The sequence below is a fragment of the Arachis stenosperma genome, chromosome 4 (assembly GCF_014773155.1).
Source record: "Arachis stenosperma cultivar V10309 chromosome 4, arast.V10309.gnm1.PFL2, whole genome shotgun sequence".
NCBI classification, from domain to species: Eukaryota; Viridiplantae; Streptophyta; class Magnoliopsida; order Fabales; family Fabaceae; genus Arachis; species Arachis stenosperma.
Window position 1 is genome coordinate 97,063,869 of NC_080380.1, and position 15,472 is coordinate 97,079,340.

Here is a 15,472-nt window from a genome sequence, read left to right on the forward strand (position 1 = left end):
TGGTGATACTTACAATCCATCTTGGAAGAACCATCCCAACCTCAGATGGGGAGACAACCACAATCAAAGCCAACAACCATGGCAAAGAAACTCAAGTCAGAACAATTGGAAAAACACAAACCACAACCCCCAGCCGAACACTAACCAAAATACATACAGAAAACCACAAAATAACTACCCCAATTCTAACCATCACTTACTCAATAACCACCCAACTAACCAAAGCACTTACCATCATCCATCAACATCTCAAAACCAACCAATCTCACAAGACTCTCAGAGGATCACTAATCTAGAGTTGCTCATGGAAAAAATGATGAAAAACCAAGAATTGACAACAAAGAACCAAGAAGCTTCCATGAAGAACCTAGAGAGGCAGATTGGTCAACTCTCCAAACAAATTTCTGTTGAAAAACCATCAAGCTCACTACCAAGTGATACCATTCCTAACCCAAAGGAAGAATGCAAGGTCGTGCAACTAAGAAGTGGAAAGATGTTAATGGATGGTAACCAAGGAGCAACCAAGAAACTTATGGAGAATGACAATGAGCCAACAAAGAATGCTGAAGCCATCAAAAAGGACATGACAACCAAGAATGACCCAGAAAAACTCACAGAAGAAAACAACCAACCACAAAATCTGAAGAAGGGAAAGCAGATCATGGAAGAGCCAATTCCAAGACAACTTCAAGGGGAGAAGAGCTTAACATCAACACTACCTTATCCACAAAGATTCCACAAAGAGACAAAGGATCAGCACTTCCACAAATTTCTTGAGACTTTCAAGAAGCTGGAAATCAACATACCTTTGGCTGAGGCATTAAAGCAAATGCCTCTGTATGCCAAGTTCTTAAAGGAGCTCATCAACAAGAAGAGAAGTTGGAATGAGAAGGAAACGGTAATGCTCAGTGAAGAATGCAGTGCACTCATCAAAAAGGGACTCCCTCCAAAGCTTGAAGATCCTGGAGGTTTCTTCCTACCCTGCACTATTGGAAGCTTATTCATCAATAAGGGGATGTGTGACCTAGGAGCAAGCATAAATCTAATCCCATCTTCTTTAGTGAAAAAGCTTGGCATAGAGGAGGTGAAACCAATACAGATATCCTTGGAGTTGGTGGATCAATCAGTAGTATATCCTAAGGGGCTGATTGAGAATCTTTTAGTTAAGGTTGACAAGTTCATTTATCCGGCAGATTTTGTGATCCTGGACTCTTCAGAAAATGGAAATGACTCCATAATACTTGGTCGACCATTTTTTGCCACTGCTAGAGCCATTGTGGATATAGAACAGGGAGAGCTAACCCTCAGGATGCATGAGGAAAGCATCACCTTGAAAGTCTTTCCAGAGTCACAAAGGAATGAAGAACCAAGTAAGACAAGTGGTGACTTCCTTCCAAAGCAAGCAACCGACAAAACAATAGAACAAGAGAGTGAGATTGTACAAGGAGAAGAAGGAATTCAAAAAGAAGCTGGGATGATAAACAAAAAGGAAGGTATCACAACTCAAGTCACTGTCAAAGGAAGCATATCAACAAGGAAGAAAAGGAAGAAAAACAAGAAAAAGGCCTACAAAGGGTGGAAGAATAAGAAAATCCCAACAGAAGGATTTGCCAAAGGTGACAAGGTGCAACTAGTGTATCAACAGCTGGGAACAAAAGATTATTACACTGTCAACCAAGTACTCTCTCTTGAGCACATTGAAATTGAGCATCAAGGCACACAGAGAAAGTTTACAGTGAGAGGTGACAAGTTGAGACATCACCAACATCAACCACCCTAAAGGGAGTCCAATGTCAAGCTAGTGACAATAAAAGAGCGCTTCATGGGAGGCAACTGATACGTAAAAATTGGATTTCACGTATAACCGGCAAGTATACCGGGTCGTATCAAGTAATAAAACTCACAAAGAGTGAGGTCGATCCCACGGAGATTGGTAGATTAAGCAACTTTAGTTAATGGTAAATTTAGTCAAGCAAACATAGTTTTGATTTCATGAGCATTTTGATTTTTGAACATAATTGCAAGAATGTAAATGACACAAAATGTAAAGAACTAGAATAGAGAAATAAAATGAAAGTAAATGACGGAAACTTAAAGTGCAAGAAACTTAAATGACATCAAAGATAAATTGCAAAGAATTAAAGGTTGCAGAAATTTAAAGAACATAAGAGTAAATGACAAGAAATAAAGGAACAGAATGTAATAACAAGCATAGTAAATTGACAGAATGTAGAAGGGAGTTGGGCAATGGGTTTTCAAACACTAAGAACAAGAGAGATGAGAATTAATGATAGAGAGGATCATTAGGGATCAGAGATGCTAGTTTTCATGAATTGATGTTAGTCAAATCTTCCTCAATCATGGGTATAGATCCATGGCAAGTGGGTGATTGAATCCCAATCTCTTGGTGATTCAATCTCTCTCAACATAACCAATTGCCACTCTCGTGATCTAATTGTTCATGAGAAGAGATGAAGCTCAAATCTAATCCAGCCACACAATTCCCATAATCTCAACCAAGGAGAGTTACATCTCACATACTAACCAAGGTGTGTTGATTAAGGAAATCATGAAAGGATGAACTCTAAACTGAATTGTGTGGCTCATTCCTCAAATTCACCACATAATTCATATAGATTAACCCCTCTCTCGATGGTGGTTGAATCTTTGAAGAGCAAGAGTTCCCTCTTTAGATCAACCACTAGAATTGAGAAGGAGAAGATGGGTTCACCAATTCATTCCAACAAACAGAGCTCCTCCCCCTAATGAAAGTGGGGTTTAGTGAGTCATAGCTCCAATCTCAACAACAATTGCCATAAACCAAAATTAAACTAAATGCAAAGAAAGATGATGAAGAATAAGGAAATGCTTAAAGCTTAAGAAAATGAAGAAGAGAAGTTCCCAGAAGAACCCAAAATAGCTCTCCGGGTATCCTCCCGGAAGTGCTCAAGAGTTCCAAAATAAAAGTGCTAAAAGTATGAAAAAGTTCTAAGTGTCAAAAGTATTCAAAAGTCCCTACAAGTACATCAATCTCTTCTATTTATACTACTCCTAAAGCTCTTTCAAATATCTTGAATTGGGTTAGCAATATGGGCTTCCTCTTTGTTGAATTCTTGGCTCAATTGGAAGAAGTGTTGCTAGACTTGGAAAGGAAGAGTTCATCATGCTTCTGGCCCATTGGCTTGGCGTTTTTGTCAATAACGCAGGCCTTAATGCACGTTGGCAACGTGCATCATCATTTCCTGGAAGTGAGTTCGAGACTTGGGCGTTGCTAGCCCAAGTTGTTGCTAACAACTTGCTTCTCCTCTTCTTGGCTATACTTTCATGCTAAATGTAGCCCAGAATTTGAGTGTCAACCTTCTGCTTCAATATGGACTACTATACATCATTGGAAAGCTCTTGATGTCTATTTTCTAATGCCACTGGAATCACCTCAATTGGACTTTCCTAGCTCAAGTTATGGTTCCTCAAAGAAGGTAAGGTTAAGCTGCCAAGTTGTTGCCAAAAACGCACCTTCACCCCCAAGTTGGCAACGTGCCCGTGCTTTACTCTCCCAAGGCAGGGACTTGGGGCTGCGTTGTTGCAAAACACGCCCCCTATCTAGCACGTTGGCAACGTGCTCGTGCCACACTCCAAGGCTAATCTCTAGCCTTCTTGAATTTTACTTCATGTTCTTGTTTTTAGGGCCTAAAGATGACTCTGGTTTGGCTTCAATTTTGTGCTCCACCATAGACTATTATATATGGTTGGAAAGCTCTGAATGTCAGCTTTCCAATGCAACTGGAATCATTCAATTTGGATCTCTGTAGCTCAAGATATCTTCTATTGAAGAGGACATGGTCAAGCTGCCTTGTTGGAGTTGTTGTGAATAACGCCCATACATTCCAAGTTAGCAACGTGCATCACAATTTCCTCACCATCCTGGCGTTGTTGCCAAACACGCCAATGCTTTCTTGAGTTGGCAACGTGCTCGAGCCTCCTTTCCTAGCTCCAGGCATTGCTTCCCACGTTGCCAGTGAACACGCCCATAGAAGCTGGCGTTGGCAACGTGCTCGAGCCTTCTTCAAGGCTCTAAAACTTGCTTCCCACGTTGGCAACGTGGATGGTGCCTAGTCTTGGCGTTGGCAACTTGAATGTTGCCTAGTCTTGGCGTTGGCAACTTGAATGTTTCCTAGTCTTGGCGTTGGCAACTTGGATGTTGCTTAGTCTTGGCGTTGGCAACTTGGATGTTGCTTAGTCTTGGCGTTGGCAACTTGAATGGCACGGCTATTGGGCGTTGGCAACTTGGTTGGTGCTCTTCCTGGCGTTGGCAGCGTGCATGGCAAGGCTTGTGGGCGTTGGCAACTTGGTTGGTGCTCCTCTCTTCATTTTGGGCGTTGGCAACTTGGTTGGGCGTTGCCAACTTGGTGAGCAATCCAGAAACAATACTTTCCATGTTTGAGGCTCTAAATGAAGCCAACATTTGAACCTTCAAATGAACTCCAATTTCATATTGTGATATATGGTTGAAAAGCTCTTGATGTCTACTTTCCAATGCCACTGATTTCACCTCAATTGGAGTTTTCTAGCTCAAGATACACGTTCTTGAAGAGAGCATCCTCAAGCTGCCTGGGCGTTGTTGCCCAAGTTGTTGGCAAACACGCCAGCAACAACGCCAGGCTCTTCTTCAACTTGGCTTGGGCGTTGCCAACTTGGTGTTGGCGTTGGCAACGTGCTACCCTTCCCCTGGTGGCTTCCCCTGATGGCTCCTGGCGTTGCCAACTTGCTGCTCAAGTTGGCAACTTGCAATGCTCCATTTCCTTGCTCTTGGGGCTTGAGTTTCCCTCTGATTTGAGCTTCCATTCCTCGCCTCATTATGGACTATTATATATCGTTGGAAAGCTCTTGATGTCAGCTTCTCAACGCAATTGCAATCATGCCAATTGAATCCTTGTGGTTCAAGATATTTATCCTTGAAGAGGGAGAGGTCAAGCTGCCAACTCTGCTGGACACACACTAGCAAGTTGCCAACTTGATTTCCAAGTTGCCAACTTGCTTGTTCTTCCTTTCTCCAATATTTTCTTGCTCCATTGTCTTCTTGCTTCATCACCTAACATAAACCAAAGAACTTTCCTCAAAGTTTTGCCATCTTATGCAATAATTTTCAAGGGAATCATTTACATCAACTTGTATATAAACTCCTTGATTTATTTGCATGAATTATGCCAAATTTCACTTAATTCTTGGTTCATGGATGCATGGAGGAAAACTCACAAAATTGCTCATTTATTTCAAAGAAAGTGAATGAACCTAAGCTAAAACTAACTAAACTAACTAGTTAAAATGGCAAATATGCGAATGCATCACAACACCAAACTTAAACCTTGCTTGTCCTCAAGCAAGAAAAGAATCATGCAATAGAGATTGACAATCCAAGGTTAGAAGAACAGCAAGTTAATGTTCATGGCAAGCTAGTTTTCTATGCATGCTACAATCACAAAAGAAATGTAAATGATTGATGTTTCTATCTAGCTCACTTTATGAAATCTTTTTCTTATAATTCTTCCTTGAAACAAGCTTTTGATTTTTCTTATTAGCTTCTCCTTTTGGGTGCTTTGCCCCATGAGTTAATAACAAAGCTACGATTCTAAATGCTTTGTTTTCAAGTATTACCACTTGATACATAAGCACCACAAGCATTTAATTAGAGGACTTCATTAGGCTCATTTTTTCTTTTCTTTTCTTGACTCTCTAATCATTGATGCTCAGAACCTTGAGCTTTGAGGGAGTGCTTTTGCACTTGAGCCTAGCCTTGACTTCTAAGTGTTTTGTTTTCAAGCATTTACTTGATACATAAACACCACAAGTACATAACAATGAAATTGTCATTGGTACTCAGAGCCTTCAGCTTTCTCATTCTTTCCCTTTTTCTTTTCTTGCCTTAATTGCATTTGCTTCTTCAAGGTTTTCATGATTTTCAAAAGATTTCACAAAAAGTCCTAGATGAAAACTTCAATTAAATAAAGTCTAATGTACTTGAGCAACAATCAATCATACTAGCTTTCCAATATTTGTATGCACATGCTAAGTTCTTCTTTCATGCCTTGTTTGTTTATGATCATGATGCTTTATTGCTTTTGAATTCACAAAACTCAAGTTGGTGGTCATAATGCCACAGCAGCATATTGCAATTTAGAAATCAACTATGCCCATTCATATCTCACATGTATACAGAGAAGGTAATAAGACAATCATGCAATTTAAAGTGCTGGAAACAAATGAGAGAAAAAAAAAAGAACTTTACAACCTTGTAATTTATCTTCTCTATTGTTGTCCTTTTCCTCCTTTTCTTTCCCTTCCCACACCAAACTTAGAATGATTGCTTGTCCTCAAGCAACAATTAGAACCGTGGCTATGGGGCTAAGATAGATCATGAATGTCTTACACAATGAAACATTAGTAGCACATGTGTTTCAAGCAAACAAAATTAAAGATAACAATTAAGGCACAAGAGACAGAGACATTTTGATTGCAAACTTAATAAGGTGAGCACAATACATTGCATAAAAGATAAGTGGCACACCAAACTTAGTGTGACACTTTCATTTGGAATTAATGCAAGTATCCAGTAAAGATTGGAAACAAATTTTGTTGCATAACAACACCAAACTTAGAATGCAATCATATGTCAATTTATTTGAATTAAAACTAAGCAAATGAAATTGTTGTATGTTAAATACAATCACCAAGCTAAGAATCTATCATGAATAAGGATCTCTTGGTAATGTATTAACAAAACAGTTAATAAGCAAACTAAATGAAAGCATTTAAAGATAGAAAAATAACTAAAGCAAGTAAAATGCAAAATTGTCAAATCAAAAGAGAAAACTAAAACTGCAGAGGCATTATGATTATGCAGACAAGTAGTGTTGCTTGAATAAATTGCATAGAAAATAAATGGCACACCAAACTTAGAATCTTGGTGTGTCACTCTCATTTTTGATTTGATGCAATCATCCAAAAGATTGAAAACAATTTGTTGCAAGGCAACACCAAACTTAGAATGTAACCATATGCCAATTTATTGAATTTAAATAAAACAAAGAACGAAAACAAAGCAGAGAAGAGAAATTATACCTATGGTTGACATATTGTTCACTTTCTTCCTCTTCTTCCAGTTTGTTAACAGGAATGACTTTAAGGGGAAGAAGATTCAGCTAGTGTCCCCTGTCTTGGCCTCTCCTCAGCAAACTTTCTTTTGTTAATGGCTTGATTGAGCTTGCTTGCTGGATCATGGGGAGGATTGCTTGTGGTTGACCCTTTTTTCTTCATGAATGTTGTCCTTGGTAGCTTGGTCACAATCCTCTTCTTGGTGCTTTTGTTAATTGCCTTCACTTCCTTGAATCCAAGTCTTGGTGGTTGTGTGATTGTTGGAGTCTTCTTTTCATCAAAAGCCTTTTGTATTGGTGGTTCCATGAGCCCTTCCTTCATGTGATTTTCTGCTTCACTTGAGTGTGAATTCTCTGGAATGACCTCCTCACGTTCATGCTCCTCCACTCCTTTCTTTGCACCCAACATTTGCTTTAATAGCTCTATCATGGAGGAGGTTTGTTGATCTTCCCAACATTTCTTCATCTCCTCTTCATACCTTTCAATCATGGTTTCAAGTGTTGAGGCGTTTTGGTCCAGGGAAGTTTGTGAGAGTTGTGAGTCTTCATGTTCTCTTGTCATCTCAAGTGCAATTTCAGGTTCAACCACCTCTACCTCATTTTTCATTGAAATTTTTCTTGACAAAGAGGCTTCCTCATCTTGCTTTTCCACTTCCTCACCCACAAATTTGTCTTCATCCGTACTGTTTGATGGTTCTAGGTTCCTCTTTGTTTGCTCTAAGGACCCATTTATCTGCTCGAGGATGGTTTCTTCCCAAGATGGGGATTTTGTGTAAAATTCCACTAGTTTTCTCTGTATTTCAATGCCTTCAAGGTATTCCTCATCTGTTAATTCAAGAGATGAAGGTTGAGAGTAATTTTGGTGACGTGAATGTATTGTGGTGAAGTTGTGTTGAGGGGTGTGGAATAAGTTGTGTGATTGATGGGATGACTGGTATGGATTTTGGAGGAAACTTTGTGTTGAGGCATAATCAAGTGGTGAAGAATTTTGATATGAAAAATTTGGAGGTGAGGTTGGATAATTAAGAGGTGCTGGCTCATGATGGATGGGATAAGAAACATTGAATTCTCCTTGGTTTTGTCCTTCCCAATCACAATTTGGATAGTTGTCCCATTCATAGGAGTATGAATCATTTTGTGTTCTTGTGAAGCATCCCATTTGGTTTGATTGCTCAAACCCCATCATTCCTTGGTCTTGATTTTCCCAACCACAATTAGTATAATGATATGAATCATTTTGTGGTGGTGGTTGGTATCCCATATGATTCTCTTGCTCATCTTGTGTCTCTGAAGCAAATCTCCATGGATTGGAGTGCTCAGAATTTGTATTTTCTTGGTGATATTCCCAGCCACCATTAGAGATTGGTGGTGGTGGATGATATCCCAGAAAGTTTGTTTGATCAAAAGATGAGATAAACTCCATTTAAGTTTTGTAGAACACAATCACAAAGCAATTGAAATACATGTCTCAGATGCGAATTTCTTAGTGAGGCAATAACACAAACACCTTAATGTCCAAAAAGAAAACAAAAAAATTAAAAGAACTGTACAAAGAAAAAAAATGCTTAATCTAAACTACCATTCACTTAATCATTGTCAATCTTTTCCAATCCCCGGCAACGGCGCCAAAAACTTGATACGTAAAAATTGGATTTCACGTATAACCGGCAAGTATACCGGGTCGTATCAAGTAATAAAACTCACAAAGAGTGAGGTCGATCCCACGGAGATTGGTAGATTAAGCAACTTTAGTTAATGGTAAATTTAGTCAAGCAAACATAGTTTTGATTTCATGAGCATTTTGATTTTTGAACATAATTGCAAGAATGTAAATGACACAAAATGTAAAGAACTAGAATAGAGAAATAAAATGAAAGTAAATGACGGAAACTTAAAGTGCAAGAAACTTAAATGACATCAAAGATAAATTGCAAAGAATTAAAGGTTGCAGAAATTTAAAGAACATAAGAGTAAATGACAAGAAATAAAGGAACAGAATGTAATAACAAGCATAGTAAATTGACAGAATGTAGAAGGGAGTTGGGCAATGGGTTTTCAAACACTAAGAACAAGAGAGATGAGAATTAATGATAGAGAGGATCATTAGGGATCAGAGATGCTAGTTTTCATGAATTGATGTTAGTCAAATCTTCCTCAATCATGGGTATAGATCCATGGCAAGTGGGTGATTGAATCCCAATCTCTTGGTGATTCAATCTCTCTCAACATAACCAATTGCCACTCTCGTGATCTAATTGTTCATGAGAAGAGATGAAGCTCAAATCTAATCCAGCCACACAATTCCCATAATCTCAACCAAGGAGAGTTACATCTCACATACTAACCAAGGTGTGTTGATTAAGGAAATCATGAAAGGATGAACTCTAAACTGAATTGTGTGGCTCATTCCTCAAATTCACCACATAATTCATATAGATTAACCCCTCTCTCGATGGTGGTTGAATCTTTGAAGAGCAAGAGTTCCCTCTTTAGATCAACCACTAGAATTGAGAAGGAGAAGATGGGTTCACCAATTCATTCTAACAAACAGAGCTCCTCCCCCTAATGAAAGTGGGGTTTAGTGAGTCATAGCTCCAATCTCAACAACAATTGCCATAAACCAAAATTAAACTAAATGCAAAGAAAGATGATGAAGAATAAGGAAATGCTTAAAGCTTAAGAAAATGAAGAAGAGAAGTTCCCAGAAGAACCCAAAATAGCTCTCCGGGTATCCTCCCGGAAGTGCTCAAGAGTTCCAAAATAAAGTGCTAAAAGTATGAAAAAGTTCTAAGTGTCAAAAGTATTCAAAAGTCCCTACAAGTACATCAATCTCTTCTATTTATACTACTCCTAAAGCTCTTTCAAATATCTTGAATTGGGTTAGCAATATGGGCTTCCTCTTTGTTGAATTCTTGGCTCAATTGGAAGAAGTGTTGCTAGACTTGGAAAGGAAGAGTTCATCATGCTTCTGGCCCATTGGCTTGGCGTTTTTGTCAATAACGCAGGCCTTAATGCACGTTGGCAACGTGCATCATCATTTCCTGGAAGTGAGTTCGAGACTTGGGCGTTGCTAGCCCAAGTTGTTGCTAACAACTTGCTTCTCCTCTTCTTGGCTATACTTTCATGCTAAATGTAGCCCAGAATTTGAGTGTCAACCTTCTGCTTCAATATGGACTACTATACATCATTGGAAAGCTCTTGATGTCTATTTCTAATGCCACTGGAATCACCTCAATTGGACTTTCCTAGCTCAAGTTATGGTTCCTCAAAGAAGGTAAGGTTAAGCTGCCAAGTTGTTGCCAAAAACGCACCTTCACCCCCAAGTTGGCAACGTGCCCGTGCTTTACTCTCCCAAGGCAGGGACTTGGGGCTGGCGTTGTTGCAAAACACGCCCCCTATCTAGCACGTTGGCAACGTGCTCGTGCCACACTCCAAGGCTAATCTCTAGCCTTCTTGAATTTTACTTCATGTTCTTGTTTTTAGGGCCTAAAGATGACTCTGGTTTGGCTTCAATTTTGTGCTCCACCATAGACTATTATATATGGTTGGAAAGCTCTGAATGTCAGCTTTCCAATGCAACTGGAATCATTCAATTTGGATCTCTGTAGCTCAAGATATCTTCCATTGAAGAGGACATGGTCAAGCTGCCTTGTTGGAGTTGTTGTGAATAACGCTCATACATTCCAAGTTAGCAACGTGCATCACAATTTCCTCACCATCCTGGCGTTGTTGCCAAACACGCCAATGCTTTCTTGAGTTGGCAACGTGCTCGAGCCTCCTTTCCTAGCTCCAGGCATTGCTTCCCACGTTGCCAGTGAACACGCCCATAGAAGCTGGCGTTGGCAACGTGCTCGAGCCTTCTTCAAGGCTCTAAAACTTGCTTCCCACGTTGGCAACGTGGATGGTGCCTAGTCTTGGCGTTGGCAACTTGAATGTTGCCTAGTCTTGGCGTTGGCAACTTGAATGTTGCCTAGTCTTGGCGTTGGCAACTTGGATGTTGCTTAGTCTTGGCGTTGGCAACTTGGATGTTGCTTAGTCTTGGCGTTGGCAACTTGAATGGCACGGCTATTGGGCGTTGGCAACTTGGTTGGTGCTCTTCCTGGCGTTGGCAGCGTGCATGGCAAGGCTTGTGGGCGTTGGCAACTTGGTTGGTGCTCCTCTCTTCATTTTGGGCGTTGGCAACTTGGTTGGGCGTTGCCAACTTGGTGAGCAATCCAGAAACAATACTTTCCATGTTTGAGGCTCTAAATGAAGCCAACATTTGAACCTTCAAATGAACTCCAATTTCATATTGTGATATATGGTTGAAAAGCTCTTGATGTCTACTTTCCAATGCCACTGATTTCACCTCAATTGGAGTTTTCTAGCTCAAGATACACGTTCTTGAAGAGAGCATCCTCAAGCTGCCTGGGCGTTGTTGCCCAAGTTGTTGGCAAACACGCCAGCAACAACGCCAGGCTCTTCTTCAACTTGGCTTGGGCGTTGCCAACTTGGTGTTGGCGTTGGCAACGTGCTACCCTTCCCCTGGTGGCTTCCCCTGATGGCTCCTGGCGTTGCCAACTTGCTGCTCAAGTTGGCAACTTGCAATGCTCCATTTCCTTGCTCTTGGGGCTTGAGTTTCCCTCTGATTTGAGCTTCCATTCCTCGCCTCATTATGGACTATTATATATCGTTGGAAAGCTCTTGATGTCAGCTTCTCAACGCAATTGCAATCATGCCAATTGGATCCTTGTGGTTCAAGATATTTATCCTTGAAGAGGGGGAGGTCAAGCTGCCAACTCTGCTGGACACACACTAGCAAGTTGCCAACTTGATTTCCAAGTTGCCAACTTGCTTGTTCTTCCTTTCTCCAATATTTTCTTGCTCCATTGTCTTCTTGCTTCATCACCTAACATAAACCAAAGAACTTTCCTCAAAGTTTTGCCATCTTATGCAATAATTTTCAAGGGAATCATTTACATCAACTTGTATATAAACTCCTTGATTTATTTGCATGAATTATGCCAAATTTCACTTAATTCTTGGTTCATGGATGCATGGAGGAAAACTCACAAAATTGCTCATTTATTTCAAAGAAAGTGAATGAACCTAAGCTAAAACTAACTAAACTAACTAGTTAAAATGGCAAATATGCGAATGCATCAGCAACCCATGATTTAAGATTTCTGTCTTCTCTTTAATAAGCTATGATTTCCTGAGTATGATTTTGAACTTCCATATTTGATAAATGCATATTTCATTTTAGAGCATAAGTCAGACTTCTAAGTTTGGTGTCCCTTAAGGCACACTTAATTTCTGCTTTTCAAAAAGAAAGGGAGCTATTCTTAGAACATATGCGTAATTCTTTTGATGGAGCATATGACCAAACACTAAGTTTGGTGTCTGCATGTATAACAAAGTTCAAAAGATCACTTCCCAATCATGGAGTCAAAACCATACAGAAAGGAATCATGCATCAAAATTTTTTTTTTAAAAAACAAAAAAATTACATCAATTGTGAAGAATGGCTTGCATTGCTAAGCCGTCCCCTTAATAAAAGATAAGTTTGGTGTTCACCAACTTTTAGCATCTTTAATTAAGGGACACAATTGACAAAAAAAATTTTTTAAATAATAAATAGTAATAAACAAAACAAAACAATTCTTTTCCTTTAATACAAATCAATTGCCAACGACTATATTGATGATCTAAGGCTAGTTGTTTTGGTTCATGCAGGAGAAAAAGATTGAGACAAAAGCAAGGAGGGACCACGGCTAGGATCAGCTATGAGAGGATGGTCACATGTGCCTAGAAGAACGCGCTCATGGGGAACAGAATTTGCATGCATGCAACATTGAACACCTAACTGCATGCAGCCAATGGGAGAAGGATCCTCGTCAAAGCCTCAACAATACATGCAGGCCGTCCATTTCATGCATTCCTTGGATGAACAACTCAATCTTAACCATTCATGAGCACCAACAAGTCCCTTTCTCACTCATTATGGTTTTGTTGGAAAGCTTGAAGAATCCACCTATAAATAACCGTTGGCACCAACACGGTATACACACTCATTCAAGCCACTTTCATATGAAAGCCATAATCTCTTCCAATTCCAAAACCAACATAATTCCCTTATCTCACACAACAAAACCGAACCAAAACTCATCCCAAACACAACACATACTTCTTCTATTCTCACTTTTTCTTTCTTCTTACCTCAAATCCAATGGCCTCCTCAAGTTCAAAAAGAAGGCCGGGAAAGGAACCTATGGTAGCCGAGCCCCCATCATTTGATGCAACCAAATTTAGATCCCAATTCCATGAAGGGAGATATCATAGGTTCATGGAGACAAAGAATGTCATTTTTGAGAAAGGCCTTGAGTTGAGAGACGGGGAATACCCCATCATGAGGCAAATCACTAAAGAAAGAAGGTGGGAACTTTTATGTGCTCCTCTTGTTGACATCAGTGCAGTCATGATCAGGGAGTTCTATGCAAATGCTGTAAAAGAAAATAAAGATAGTGCTCCTTACACAAGTTATGTCAGAGGAGTTGAAGTGAGTTTTAGCCCAGCTGCCATCACAAGGGCCCTCAAGTTGAGAACCATAACCTATGCAGAGCCCAGTTATGAAACCAGATTGCAGATAGAAAACAATCCTGATGAGATCTTGCAGGGGTTATGTGTAGAAAATACAGATTGGGAAAGAGATTCAAAGGGAGTTCCAAGTCACTTGAGGAGGATAAATCTCACTCCTGTAGCTAAGGGATGGTATGAAATAGTGAGGAGATCTATCCTTCCTACTGGAAACGCTTCTTGGGTCACAATCAAACGAGCACTCTTGACATACTGCATCTTGCATGGAGGTGAGATCAACCTCGCACAACTCATAGCCGACAGTATTCAAGAGATGGCCGATAGCACAAGCAAATCAAAGGGTCTTGGACATCCAAGTACCATCCTCAGGCTATGTGACAAAGCTGGAGTAATTTTTGAAGATGAGGACACAGAAAAAGTGAAAAAGGGAAAAGGGATCACTAAGAAGAGTATGGAAGGAATAATTGAAGAAGATGATCTAGAGGGGGTGGTAGCTCCCAGACAAAGGAGATCACAAAGAGAGGAAGGACGAAATCAAGCTCATGATGCCATAGACATGAGCCAGTTACACAGGGCAATAGAAAAGCTATCTCAACAACTCATGCAGACTCAACAAGAGCAAAATCAGGGGTGCCAAGAGAAATATCAAGAGCCCCATCTAGAGTTTAGGGAGCAATACCTGAAAGAAAAAGAAGAGAGAGAAGCTTGGCAGCGTCAAATGGAGGAGAAGCAAGAGAGATGGCAACAGCAAATGATGACTCAACAGCAAGAATTTCAAGCACAGATTCTTGAAGGACAAAAAGAGCAATACAAAGAATTCAAGGAATCATATGATAAGTTGTATTTTAGTCAAGCTAAAGCAGGGGAATACAGTCACAACCTGTATCAATGGAAGAATATTCATCACACCATGGGAGAAGTGAGATATGCACAAAGAATGGAGAATGATGAAAACATGCAAGCAAGGTTGGAGTACTTGACCCATAATTTGCCAACACTCAATCCTCAGATCAAGCCATTTGAGCAATGCCCCGAATTTGAAGCCAAGCAACAAGCAAGGTCTCGTCACTATACGGAGGCAACCTTTAAAAGATTGGAAGATGTTGGGCTCTCAGGACTCTTAGATTCTGTCTGGGGTAGAAGATGTCCTGGTGAAGAGATCCGAGATTATTCCAAACTAGGGAAGAGAAAGAAGAAGAAGGGAGAATCAAGCAGCAGCCACGACCAATAGAAGGTGGCAAAGTTCTTTCATTCCCCTTCTTTCACTCTTCTAATAAGGAGAAGCATGTCTGAAACATGATATGCCTCCACTGTTTATTTCCTTTTTATTTCTTTTTCTTGTACTTTCTGTTATTCAATAAGTAGCTAGAGAAATGATTTGCATAATGCTTGTCATTCATCACTTAGCTTAAATTTTGTTTTGTTTCCCATATGCTTGAATAAAAGAGATTTGGTTTGAATTGAAAAGTAAAATATCCAATGTTGCATAAGTAGAATGGAAGTTAATGGTGGTATATATGTTTGATTAAATGCATGACTCATGAAATAATTGTTGCATAATATCATTTTCATTCAAGTGTGAGTTAGCTTGCTGTTATAAAGACCCTTATCAATGAATAAAAAGCCCTTGAGAACAAAAACAGAAAGAAAGGGGAGAAGAAAAAGCCAAAGTGGCAAGAAAAGCAAAAAAATAAAGGTTGGACACCAATAGCTTGGACCCTAGGACACATGCATGTGGTGTTCTTGTA